This window comes from Salvelinus alpinus, chromosome 5, assembly GCF_045679555.1.
Source record: "Salvelinus alpinus chromosome 5, SLU_Salpinus.1, whole genome shotgun sequence".
In the NCBI taxonomy this organism is placed as follows: domain Eukaryota; kingdom Metazoa; phylum Chordata; class Actinopteri; order Salmoniformes; family Salmonidae; genus Salvelinus; species Salvelinus alpinus.
Window position 1 is genome coordinate 57,811,615 of NC_092090.1, and position 13,307 is coordinate 57,824,921.

General features: G+C 45.2%; 1 protein-coding gene across 2 annotated transcripts in view; it reads left to right on the forward strand.

The window, feature by feature from the left end:
- znrf3 (zinc and ring finger 3) overlaps nt 1-13,307 on the forward strand; it is a 110,653-nt gene that overhangs the window by 70,276 nt on the left and 27,070 nt on the right. The window lies entirely within an intron of this gene.

Genomic DNA, 13,307 nt, shown 5'->3' on the forward strand with positions numbered 1-13,307 from the left:
AGTGACAGAAAGAGGGCAGCCATTCATAATTGAAGGAGCGCTCCTTGTAGCTGTATAGACATGCTAATGGATGAGGCACTTTCTCTGGAGGCGACGGTTAGCGGTCGGTTGGCGTTTCGATGCTAGCTACCGCGTAGGACAGAGAAGAACAGAACACGCAACACGCCAGGATCTGAAAGCTGAGCTAATGGTAATGCTAGAACGAAGGCACTCAAACACTTGAAGAATCTTATACTATACCTGGGAATAGGAACAAGTGTGGGCGATAGGTTCCTCCTCTCTTGAAAGTACCGACTGTATCATTTGTTTTAGTCAACGTGTCAGTCGAGGGTTTTTTGGAGTACAGTAGTGTTCTGATTGGACGGCAGTGAGGCCTTGACTCAACTTCTGCTGAGCTGATATTTGGGGCCACCATAGGGATGATCTCTTGTCTTTGTAGGCAGGCGGCCATGTTGGAATTGGGGGGGGGGGGGGTTTGGTTTGGTGCAGGAGCAGAGCCCATCCAGCAGACCTGTGGCCCTCTTTCGGGGGGGGGGGGGGGTGTTGTGAAAGTGATCTAGATGACAGTATCCATCCCCTCATTAGAGTGGAGATGAAAAGGAGGAGGGAGAAGAGGAGGCGCCTTGTTCTTCCATTCTCTTTCCTGGTTTGTTTTGAGGGGACAGTGGGACATTGCTGGTCTATAATTAGTGTGTAAAGAGAGAGAGAGAAAGGAGAGGGGAAAGGCCTCTTCATTGTTGTTTGGCCCATCTTGACAGACCAGACCCTGCCTGCCTGGGCCCGAGCACAGCTGGGGGCCTGTGGTGTTCCCAGAGCCAGACACGGCCACTACTCTACTGTACTGCCAGACAGACACACAGCCCGGAGTGCCCCTGCCAGCCCCCATGCCCCTAGTGCCCGCAGACTGCGGTCCCTACTAGGCTCAGACATCCCCCCTCACCCCACCCTGCCTTGCCCGGTCTAGCCTTAACCCCTGCATAACCCCATACTCAACCCTCCTCTCTGTTTCCTACACACTTTGCCGCCCAGTTTTGGATCTAAATTCCAATTCTAGAATATGCTACATGGCCCCGAATATGCTATTTGCATCATGATGTTCACCCTGAAGAAGGCACATTGATGCCGAAACGTTGGTGATTTACCCGATAAATTACTGGGAGTTTATATATACAGTGTGCGACTCTTTATTTTTTACAGCTTATAGTTTATTCGCCGTTAGTCAGCACCTCTACATAAAATCATTTTTTTCTGGGTGTGCGCCAGCTCGTGTTTTTTATGTGTCATGATGTTTTATAACACTAATTCTAACTTCATAGATTCTCTACTGAAATGGAAAACATAGCAGCCAGGACTACTAACTACTTCTATTGTAGCTGGCCCACCATTAGAGGCAGGTTTGATGAACAGAAGGCAGGACTACGGGAAAGGGTGAAAGGCAGGGTTGAGGAGGAAGGGTGAACGAAAATGGAGGGGGGGGGGGGGGGCATGCTAGCCTCTGAAGTCCTAGTGCAGTAGAGCGAGAGCAGGCTTCCACACCAAACCGGTGTCGTGTCACATACAGTCAGGTCCATAATTATTGACACCCCTGATAAAGATAAAGAGATAAAGAGCAAAAAAGACTTTAAAAATATAATTCTATTATTTTATACTAATACAATTGCTCAGGGAAAGAGATTTTGTTTAACAAGTAATTTAAAAAAAATCTCGAAAAGATACAGGTCAACATTATTGGCTGTTTTCAATGCTCTTAGCACCCTCCCCTTGCGAGGATAATGACATTGAACCATTTTATGAGATTGGAGAACACATTGGGAGGGATCTTAGGCCGGTCCTCCTTACAGAATCTTTCCAGATCCTTGATATCCTTCGTCGGCCCTATTCAATATAAACCAATGGGGTTCAAGTCCGGAGACGGACATTTATTTTGATTTCGTGGTTGATTAACCATTTTCTTCTGGAATTTGATTAGTGCTTGGGGTTATTGTCTTGCTGGAAGATCAACTCGCGGCCAAGAGGCAACCAGGTTTTTTTCTAAAATGTCCTGATACTTGGTAAAGTTCATGTTGCCGTTGACCATAAAAGGACCCAGAGGAGCAGTGGAAGCAAAATAGCCCCATAATAGCCCCACCACCATATTTTACTGTAGGTATGAGGTACTTTTCTGCATATGCTTTTGTTTTTCGATGCCAAACCCAACACTTCATTTGGTGGTGTATATATGTACACAGTTTTTTCCAGCTCTTCCTGTCTGGTTCTTATGAGAGGCGCTGGGCTGCTGACCTGTGACCCCCACCGCTGCCCCCCTCCCTGCGTGCTGCACACACAGCGGCTCCCTCTACAGCAGGGAAGCGGGGAGGCGCTGGAAGATTGGGTCCTAGCTTGTGTTGTCTTTGCCTGTGTTTGTGGAAGAGTTGTTTTTGTAGCATTGTAGATAGCCACTGAACTGTTCATCTAACATCTACACATTGTATTTCCGTGCAGGGTTTAGCTTTGTTCAGAGAGCTGTAGCTATGCCTATCCGTTTTATTTGTGCAGACTAAAGAATTATAGCACAGTAAGTTGACTTGTGGTTTGTGTAAAGTGTTGAATAGATCCTCACATGATGGTTTCTTTTAAGTGTAGTGTTGAACAGTATTGCTGGGTCTACACGGGCAGCCCATTTCGAATCCTTTTTTCTCTCCCTAATTGGTCTTTTGATCAATCACATCAGATCTTTGTCAGAGCTGATCTGATTGGGCAAATGACCAATTTAGTGAAAAAACAAACTTTGTGCTCAGAATTGTGCTGCCTGTCTTTAAGTGGTGTATTTCTGTCCTAACTAGCCTGGCTGGGGTGACATGTTCCTAGCTTCCTGGTAATCCCCTCCTCTACCCTCTCCCTCTCTCTCTAGCCCTCTACTCTATCCCTCTTCTCTCTCTCTTTCCTTCTCTCTAGTCTCTCGCTTTCCTTCTCTCTAGTCTCTCGCTTTCCTTCTCTCTAGTCTCTCTCTTTCCTTCTTTCTAGTCTCTCAGTCTTTCCTTCTCTCTAGTCTCTTTCTCTCTCTCTCTCTCTTTCCTTCTCTTCTCTCTAGTCTCTCTCTCTCTTTCCTTCTCTCGCTTTCCTTCTCTCTAGTCTCTCTCTTTCCTTCTTTCTAGTCTCTCACTTTCCTTCTCTCTAGTCTCTTTCTCTCTCTTTCCTTCTCTCTCTTTCCTTCTCCCTCTCTCTTTCCTTCTCTCTTTCCTTCTCTTTAGTCTCTCTCCCTCTCTCTGTGTGATATTGGCGTCTCTTGTGGAACATGTAATCATGCCATGGCTTTGGTGGCTCTGCTCTCTTTTGTCGCCATGCCAGCATGATATTTCCACTTTTCATGTTGCCGCGCCAACGGCCGCATGGGCCCTGACCGGCATGAGGGTTTTCCCTCTCTTCCTTTCATCCCTGTCCTCATCCCTCCATCCTGTGGCATGACATCACCCCCTACACAGGGAGGGGTGTGAGGGGTGCTGTTTCAGGGTTGAGGGTGTGATGGAGGGGGTGAGAGGGGAAGGGGGAGTTTGTGTCAGGATATGAGGATGTCTAATTATTATTGGGGGTTTTTCTCCCTCACAGGCTTTTCATGTTCTCGGACCCCACCACACGAAAAAACATAGGGGCCATGTACTCTACTCTGCCCTTACAAAAACACGAGGGCCGGGACGATACCAGTATTGTGATACTCGTTAGTATTGTGGCAAGGAAACAAAACACAAAGCGGATTTCACATATTTACGAAATCAGCCCTAATGTTGGAAACATTATGTTGTCATCCAGAGTCACATTTGATCTATTTTCCAAGATATAGCACACCCTATTTTACACACAGCGAGTTTTTGAAGGACCAAAGAGTTCAGTCTGCTATGTGTTTTCATTTTTCCCATGGAAAAAATTCTATATTACGAATCTGGTATCATTACAGCCCTAAAAACACAGACCTAACCTCGACTGGTTCTGGACCTGTTGCTGGCTGTAAGGGCATACAGCAAATACACAAGGCTGTAGAGTAGAGTTTCCAAATTGGCGGGCCGAATTTGGCCCGCGGGTCGTATTTGGTGTTGTTGGCCCCTCAAGTTTTCAGCAGAAAAATATATATAAAGAAAAAAAATGTATATAAACTCAGCAAAAAAAGAAACATCCCTTTTTCAGGACCCTGTCTTTCAAAGATAATTCATAAAAATCCAAATAACTTCACAGATCTTCATTGTAAAGGGTTTATCACTGTTTCCCATGCTTGTTCAATGAACCATAAACAATTAATGAACATGCACCTGTGGAACAGTCGTTAAGACACTAACAGCTAACAGACGGTAGGCAATTAAGGTCACAGTTATGAAAACTTAGGACACTAAAGAAGCCTTTCTACTGACTCTGAAAAACACCAAAAGAATGATGCCCAGGGTCTCTGCTCATCTGCTTGAACGTGCCTTAGGCATGCTGCAAGGAGGCATGAGGACTGCAGATGTGGCCAGGGCAATAAATTGCAACGTCCGTACTGTGAGACGCCTAAGACCGCGCTACAGGGAGACAGGACGGACAACTGATCGTCCTCGCAGTGGCAGACCACGTGTAACAACACCTCCACAGGATCGGTACATCCAAACATCACACATGCGGGACAGGTACAGGATGGCAACAACAACTGTCCGAGTTACACCAGGAACGCACAATCCCTCCATCAGTGCTCAGACTGTCCGCAATAGGTTGAGAGAGGCTGGACTGAGGGCTTGTAGGCCTGTTGTAAGGCAGGTCCTCACCAGACATCACCGGCAACAACGTCGCCTATGGGCACAAACCCACCGTCGTTGGACCAGACAGGACTGGCAAAAAGTGCTCTTCACTGACGAGTCGTGGTTTTATTTCACCAGGGGGGATGGACAGATTAGTGTTTATCGTCAAAGGAATGAGCGTTACACCGAGGCCTGTACTCTGGAGCGGGATCGATTTGGAGGTGGAGGGTCCGTCATGGTCTGGGGCGGTGTGTCACAGCGTCATCGGACTGAGCTTGTTGTCATTGCATGCGATCTCAACGCTGTGCGTTACAGGGAAGACATCCTCCTCCCTCATGTGGTACCCTTCCTGCAGGCTCATCCTGACATGACCCTCCAGCATGACAATGCCACCAGCCATACTGCTTGTTCTGTGCGTGATTTCATGCAAGATAGGAATGTCAGTGTTCTGCCATGGCCAGCGAAGAGCCCGGATCTCAATCCCATTGAGCATGTCTGGGACCTGTTGGATCGGAGGGTGAGGGCTAGGGCCATTCCCCCCAGAAATGTCCAGGAACTTGCAGGTGCCTTGGTGGGAGAGTGGGGTAACATCTCACAGCAAGAACTGGCAAATCTGGTGCAGTCCATGAGGAGGATTGGCACTGCAGTACTTAATGCAGCTGGTGGCCACACCAGATACTGACTGTTACTTTTGATTTTGACCCCCCCCCCCTCCTCCTTTGTTCAGGGACACATTATTACATTTCTGTTAGTCACATGTCTGTGGAACTTGTTCAGTTTATGTCTCAGTTGTTGAATCTTGTTTTGTTCATACAAATATTTACACATGTTAAGTTTGCTGAAAATAAACGTAGTTGACAGTGAGAGGACGTTTCTTTTTTTGCTGAGATATATGTATACACTACTGTTCAAAAGTTTGGGGTCATTTAGAAATGTTCTTGTTTTTGAAAGAAAAGAAAATTGTTTGGTCCATTAAAATAAAGTCAAATTGATCAGAAATACAGTGTAGACATTGTTAATGTTGTAAATGACTATTGTAGCTGAAAATGCCAGGTATTTAATGGAATATCTACATAGGCGTACAGAGGCCCATTATCAGCAACCATCACTCCTGTGTTCCAATGGCACGTTGTGTTAGCTAATACAAGTTGTTCATTTTAAAAGGCTAATTGATCATTAGAAAACCCTTTTGCAATTATGTTAGCACAGCTGAAAACTGTTGTTTTGATTTAAAGAAGCAATAAAACGGGCCTTCTTTAGACTGAGTATCTGGAGCATCAGCTTTTGTGGGTTCAATTGCAGGCTCAAAATGGCCAGAAACAAAGAACTTTCTTCTGAAACTCGTCAGTCTATTCTTGTTCTGAGAAATTAAGGCTATTCCATGCCAGAAATTGCCAAGAAACTGAAGATCTCGTACAACGCTGTGTACTACTCCCTTCACAGAACAGCGCAAACTGTCTCTAACCAGAATAGAAAGAGGAGTGGGAGGCCCTGTTGCACAACTGAGCGATAGGACAAGTACATTAGAGTGTCTAGTTTGAGAAACAGACGCCTCACTAGTCCTAAACTGGCAGCTTCATTAAATTGTACCCCCAACACACCAGTCTCAACGGCAACAGTGAAGAGACGACTCCGGGATGCTGGCCTTCTAGGCAGAGTTGCAAAGAAAAGGCCATATCTCAGACTGGCCAATAAAAATAAAAGATTAAGATGTACAAAAGAACACAGACACTGGACAGAGGAACTCTGCCTAGAAGGCCAGCATCAAATGGTTATTATGGTGACGCGGTCATTTGACTGACCAATAACCATAATCTAAAAACCATTACTGTCACAACCCTACCTTTTAATACAATAATACCATAAGAGCCAAAGTCTCTAGACTGTTTACCCTGTGCTAGAGCCCCTCTCCACACACTCCGACATGGTATAGATCGAGATCAGCATATAATTTACATAATTTATGGTATTCTAAAATGGATTAAATATTTTTTTTTCCCTCATCGACCTACACACAATGCCCATAATGACAAAGCAAAAAAAAAAAAAAAAATTGTTGTTGATAATTTATATATATATATATTCAGTTGAAGTCGGAAGTTTACATACACTTAGGTTGGAGTCATTTAAACCACTCCACAAATTTTTTGTTAACGAACTATAGTTTTGTCAAGTCAGCATGACAAGTAATTGTTTACAGACAGATTATTTCACTTATAATTCACTGTATCACAATTCCAGTGGGTCAGAAGTTTACATACACCAAGTTGACTGTGCCTTTAAACAGCTTGGAAAATTTCAGAAAATTATGTCATGGCTTTAGAAGCTTCTGATAGGCTAATTGACATAATTTGAGTGAAAATAAATCAGCCAAGACTGGTTCATCCTTGGGAGCAATTTCCAAATGCCTGAAGGTACCACGTTCATCTGTACTAACAATAGTACGCAAGTATAAACACCATGGGACCATGCAGCCGTCATACCGCTCAGGAAGGAGACGCATTCTGTCTCCTAGAGATGAACGTACTTTGGTGCGAAAAGTGCAAATCAATCCCAGAACAACAGCAAAGGACCTTGTGAAGATGCTGAAGGAAACCGGTACAAAAGTATCTGTATCCACAGTAAAACGAGTCCTACATCGACATAACCTGAAAGGCCGCTCTGCAAGGAAGAAGCCACTGCTCCAAAACCGCCATTAAAAAAGCCAGACTACGGTTTGCAACTGCACATGGGGACAAAGATCGTACATTTTGGAGAAATGCTCTCTGGTCTGATGAAACAAAAATAGAACTGTTTGGCCATTGTTATGTTTGGAGGAAAAAGGGGGATTCTTGCAAGCCGAAGAACACCATCCCAACCGTGAACCACGGGGGTGGCAGCATCATGTTGTGGGGGTGCTTTGCTGCAGGAGGGACTGGTGCACTTCACAAAATAGATGGCATCATGAGGAAGCAAAAATATGTGGATATATTGAAGCAACATCTGAAGACATCAGTCAGGAAGTTAAAGCTTGGTCGCAAATGGGTCTTCCAAATGGACAATGACCCCAAGCATACTTCCAAAGTTGTGGCAAAATGGCTTAAGGACAACAAAGTCAAGGTATTGGAGTGGCCATCACAAAGCCTGACCTCAATCCTATAGAACATTTGTGGGCAGAACTGAAAAAGTGTGTGCGAACAAGGAGGCCTACAAACCTGACTCAGTTATACCAGCTCTGTCAGGAAGAATGGGCCAAAATTCACCCAACTTATTGTGGGAAGCTTGTGGAAGGCTACCCAAAAAGTTTGATCCAAGTTAAACAATTTAAAGGCAATGCTACCAAATACTAATTGAGTGTATAAAGAGGAGGAAGGGAAGCGCTACTAAGGTACACTATAGTATATTTTGGTAGATAGAAGGTGCTCTTTGGTAAAAGGTGTAAATTGGTCATCTAAAAGAAAGGAGGACCAAGGCACTCTTCATATAATTAATTAAAATGCCTTTATTAGTATGGCATGTTCAATAGAAACAAAGTTGTTTAAAAACCGACGCGTTTCGGCTGCATGGCCTTCGTCATACACTAATTGAGTGTATGTAAACTTCTGACCCACTGGGATTGTGATGAAAGAAATAAAAGCTGAAATAAATCATTCTCCTAACTATTATTCTGACATTTCACATTCTTAAAATCAAGTGGTGACGCTTTGCATTCAGGCCAAAGAGTTCAATCTTGGATTCATCTGACCAGAGAATCTTGTTTTTCATGGTCCGAGAGTCCTTCAGGTCCCTTACGGAAAACTACAAGTGGGCTGTCATGTGCCTTTTATTGAGGAGTGGCTTCCTTCTGGAAGGTCTTCCCATCTCCACAGAGGAACTCTGGAGGTCTGTCAGAGTGACCAGGGTTCTTGGTCACCTCTGACCATGGCCCTTAATCCTTGATTGCTCATTTTGGCCGGGTGGCCAGCTCTAGGAAGAGTCTTGGTGGTTCCAAACTTCTTCCGTTTAAGAATGATGTAGGCCACTGTGTTCTTGAGGACCTTTAATGCTGCAGAAATGTTTTGGTACACTTCCCCAGATCTGTGCCCCGACACAATCCAGTCTCGGAGGTCTATGGACAATTCCATCGACCTCATGGCTTGGTTTTTGCTCTGACCTGCACTGTCAACTGTGGGACCTTATTTAGACAGGTGTGTGCCTTTCCAAATCATGTCCAATCAATTGAATTTACCACAGGTGGACTCCAATCAAGTTGTAGGAACATCTCAAGGATAATCACTCGATACAGGGTACACCTCATAGTAGAGGGTCTGAATACCAATGTAAATAAGGTATTTATGTTTTTTATTTGTAATACATTTGCAAACATTTCTGACAACCTGTTTTGGCTTTGTCGTTATGGGGTATTGTGTGTAGATTGCTGAGGAACATTTTTTATTTAATCCATTTTAGAATAAGGCTGTAACTTTAAATAAATTGGAAAAAGTCGAGGGGTCTGAATACTTTCCCGAATGCACTGTAATTCTATGATATAGATCCCCTGCAGTGACTAGCTAGCAGCCTAGCCTGGCACTCCTCTCCTCTTTCTGTTTCTGCCTCTCTCTCTCTTGGCACAGCCTGCTGTGGAGCTCAGCAAACAGCTGCACCTTCTTACTGCTAAGTGGCTTTTGGATGCTTACCCTGTCTGGCATCTCAGCCAGAGAGAGAGAGATGAGAGTGAGGCAGCTAGCCACACACACACACACAGTCTGGCCTGGGGCCTGTGTTAGGTTAACTGTTCCCACCTCTGGCTGTGTAAACCTTGGATGCCCTGCCCTGTAGCTGACCTGGGAAAGGTGTCTGTCGGTCTGTTTGTTAGAGACCATGCCAATGCCAGACCACATGGTATGGTATGCCAATGCGGTGCTGTGCCACACAGAGTGTTGTAAACTCGTACTGTGGTGTTTTATAGGGTAGGTTCTGGCAGGGGTGCTGATCTGTTGCACCCTTTATGTTGTATTGTACACCATTTTATTTTATTTAAAAAAAAATGTGGGCGATTAATATTGGCTGATGAAAATGTCAAAAAATAAGTGTGTGCGTGCGTGTGTGGTTTATGTGAGCTGATCCACTGTTTATCTGGGGGCTGAGAGATTAGGTGTGCTTTGATAAAGCTCCCTCTCTCTCTGTCTCTCTCTGTCTCTCGCTGTCTCTCGCTGTCTCTCGCTGTCTCTCGCTGTCTTGGTGGACTCCATAGCAGAGCAGAGAGGGAGAGAGAAGTGTTGTGTTTTGATGGCCAGGTGGTTTTGCACAGTGCTTTGGAAGGTAGATTGCTGTAGAACTTCAATATAATAGGAATTGATTACCTATAATAGTTTTCAGTGCATTGTTAAGATGCAGCTGCAGCTTTTTATTCCAGCGTAATTACCTAGCGTTTATGGAAGAATGCTTTCTGCTGGTGGAAGGGAATAGATGGAGTAGTGATGAGTCGACGGGACTATTTTCTCTCCTTTCAGAGGTGGGCGCACAAATGGAGTTACGGGCCTACTTCTTTTCATGCCATATGAGGAGGGCTTGTCCACAGAAGTGCATGTTACTGTCAGACGCTGTGGTAGTTAAAGTGACGAAGACTGAAATGGTGGTGGTGTCGTAGCAGTAGGACGATTTATTATGAAGCAGTAATCCAGCGTTTCCCCTATAACTAACCAGTGGATTACACACATTCTAGGGTTAGGGAGGGAGGGCCATGTGAATGTACTGGTCCTGGGGTTGATTTTGAGAGGTGAACAGAAGGCCAAGGTATCCTCCCTTATGATCAATGAAAGCATCAGTTCATCGATAGACTTTGGCACCAGCAATAAAACGCACATGCTACCTTCTGTTCCCTCTCTCCCTCCCTCCTTCCCCACACCACCACATCACAGAAACACTGCCATACCATGGCGGAAGGAGGGAGAGGGGAGAAAAGAGGGGGGTGGAAATAGGAGGGAGGGGGAGGAGAGCGGGAGAGAGTGAAACCCTGTGAAGCGTTGAGCTGCCTGCACCATGAGGGAGGCCTGCCTCTTGGGTGCTCCTTTCATGTTTTGTACGACTCAACTTGCTGATAGTATCTTGGCTTCTCTTCCTGGTGGGGTGTCGCTCGCTCGGTCGGAGGCTTTCTCTACACCTAGACTGGGCCTCTCTTCTCTCTCTCTCGCTCTCTCTCTTCTCCTCTCTCCATTTTGGACAGCGTTTTCTTTTTTGTTCCTCCTCTGCGGGCCCTCACCACCCCAGCCACCCTGGCTGCCCTACACCCCACCAAATCCCCCAAATCACTGCTTCACGGCCCCGGGATCCCACTGAGCACGTTGCCATGGTCACTGGGAAGCTCCTTGTGTGATGTGGCTCAAAGTGAGCCGTCCCTGGGTGGAATTACCCGCTGCTGAATGGAGAGGAAAAATGACCATTATTACACTTCACAGCCCTGGTCGGGCCTCTATTTAAAGAGAGAATAAAGGAGCCCCGGGGACTTAAGACGAAAGAGAGGGAGCGGGAGAAAAGAGAAAGAAGAAGAGGGAGAGCAGAAGAGGGGGGAGGGAGAAGAGAGAGAGGGGAGTGGAAATGAAAGGGAGGAAAAGAAAGAGCGGAGCACCACAGAGGGGGGGTCTTTTAAATGGATTAATTTGAGATGATAAATTCTTCGACATGCTTGAATTTGTATGTAATTGTAAACGGTTAAAAAGTCGACTTTTTTTTGTTTACATTTTTTTGTGATTTAAAAAATATATATATAATTTTGTGAGTTTTGACCGTTTTTGCTATTAGCCAGAAAACACAACGGCTAGCTATCAAAAGAGGTAACATGGATTTTTTTTTTAAACGTATCATAGTGATACGATCAGACATGGCTCCCACACCAAAGCGTCCCTTTTCTCTTCTCTCTCCCTGGGTCTCCACATAGCTAAGCCCGTGTGCGTTTGTTGCTCTCTGTGAGAGTTCCTCCATACTGGGCTTCTCTGTGTGTGATGGCCCTGTTCTCTTTGAGCCTGAGCTGCTCGGGGCCGAGGCCCACCACGCCTGAGCCTGATCTGGGCCCCATGCAGCCAGGGGCCTCTCTCTGCTACACACATACACACACTCGATCTGATCGGCTGTCTGCCCTCTCCATGGTGTGGTGGGAGGGTTCCTCTGTCCATGTGAGAGAACATCCAGAGGTTTAAGAAGTTTATGCTCCTCAGAGAGGTGGGGTTTGGTTCACCCTCCTGAGAGTTTGTGTGTGAGGGAGTGAGAAGTGCCATTGGAGCTAGCCATGCCTAGAGAGGTTGAGCTAATGGAAGAAGAGCCCTTGAAAAAAGAGAATCACAGTTCGAGGGGTGGTGGTGGGGGGGGGGAGTAACACACCTGGCAGCCGTGGGGAGAGAGGCTGAGCGAGACAGACTGACTGGGAGCTCTTTATGTGAGCCCGTAGCTAGGGATAGAAGGGGAGAGGGTTTGTGGGGGGAGGGAGGGCAGTAGTGAGAGCTAAGTTACATCCAGTTATTGTTACTCCTCTGAAGGGGCTGCCAGTGGAGGGGGGAGAGGGGGGAATCAATTCAATTCAAAGGGGCTTTATTGGCATGGGAAACATATGTTTACAATGCCAATGCAAGTGATATAAACAAAAATGTAATAAATGATCAGAAATGAACAGTAAACATAACACTCACAAGAGTTTTGGAATAATTATTATATGATGTTATATTATGGCTATACAGTGTTATAAAAATGTGCAAATGGTTAAAGTACGAAAGGGGAGATAAATAAACAGATAAATAATGGTTGTATTTAGAATAGTGTTTGTGTTCCACTGGTTGCTCTTTTTGTATGGCAACCGGTCACAAATCTTGCTGCTGTAATGGGACACTGTGGTATTTCACCTAATAGATATGGGAGTTTCTAAGAAATGTATTTGCTTTCGAATTCTCTGTGGGTCTGTGTAATCTGAGGGAAATATGTGTCTTTAATATGGTCATACATTTGGCAGGAGGTTTAGGAAGTGCAGCTCAGTTTCCACCAAATGTTGTGGGCAGTGGGCACATAGCCTGTCTTCTCTTGAATGCCAGGTCTGCCTACGGCGGACTTTCTCAATAGCAATGCTATGCAGTCACGGTGGTCAGGTATTCTGCCACTGTGTATCCTCTGTTTAGTGCCAGATAGCATTCCAGTTTGCTCAGTTTTTTTGGTTAGTTCTTTCCAATGTGACAAGCAATTATCTTTTTGTTTTCTCATTATTTGGTTGGGTCTAATCCTGGTACTCTGTGGAGTCTATTTGCGTTTGTGAACAGAGCCCATAGAACCAACTGGCTGAGGGGACTTTTCTCTAGGTTCATCTCTTATGGAAAGTTTGGGAATCGCTTCCTTTTAGGTAGTCGTAGAATTTAACGGCTCTTTTCTGGATTTTGATAATTAGCGGGTATCGTACTAATTCTGCTCTCCGTGCATTATTTGGGTTTTTACGGCTGCTGGGTTTTGTTTGTCTCCTGAGAGTGAGGGGGCGAGAAAAGGACGGAGGCAGATGAAGAGCTTTTTTTATTTTATTTATCCTCCAAGTCAGTTAAGAACAAATTCTTATTTACAATGACGGCCTACCGGGGA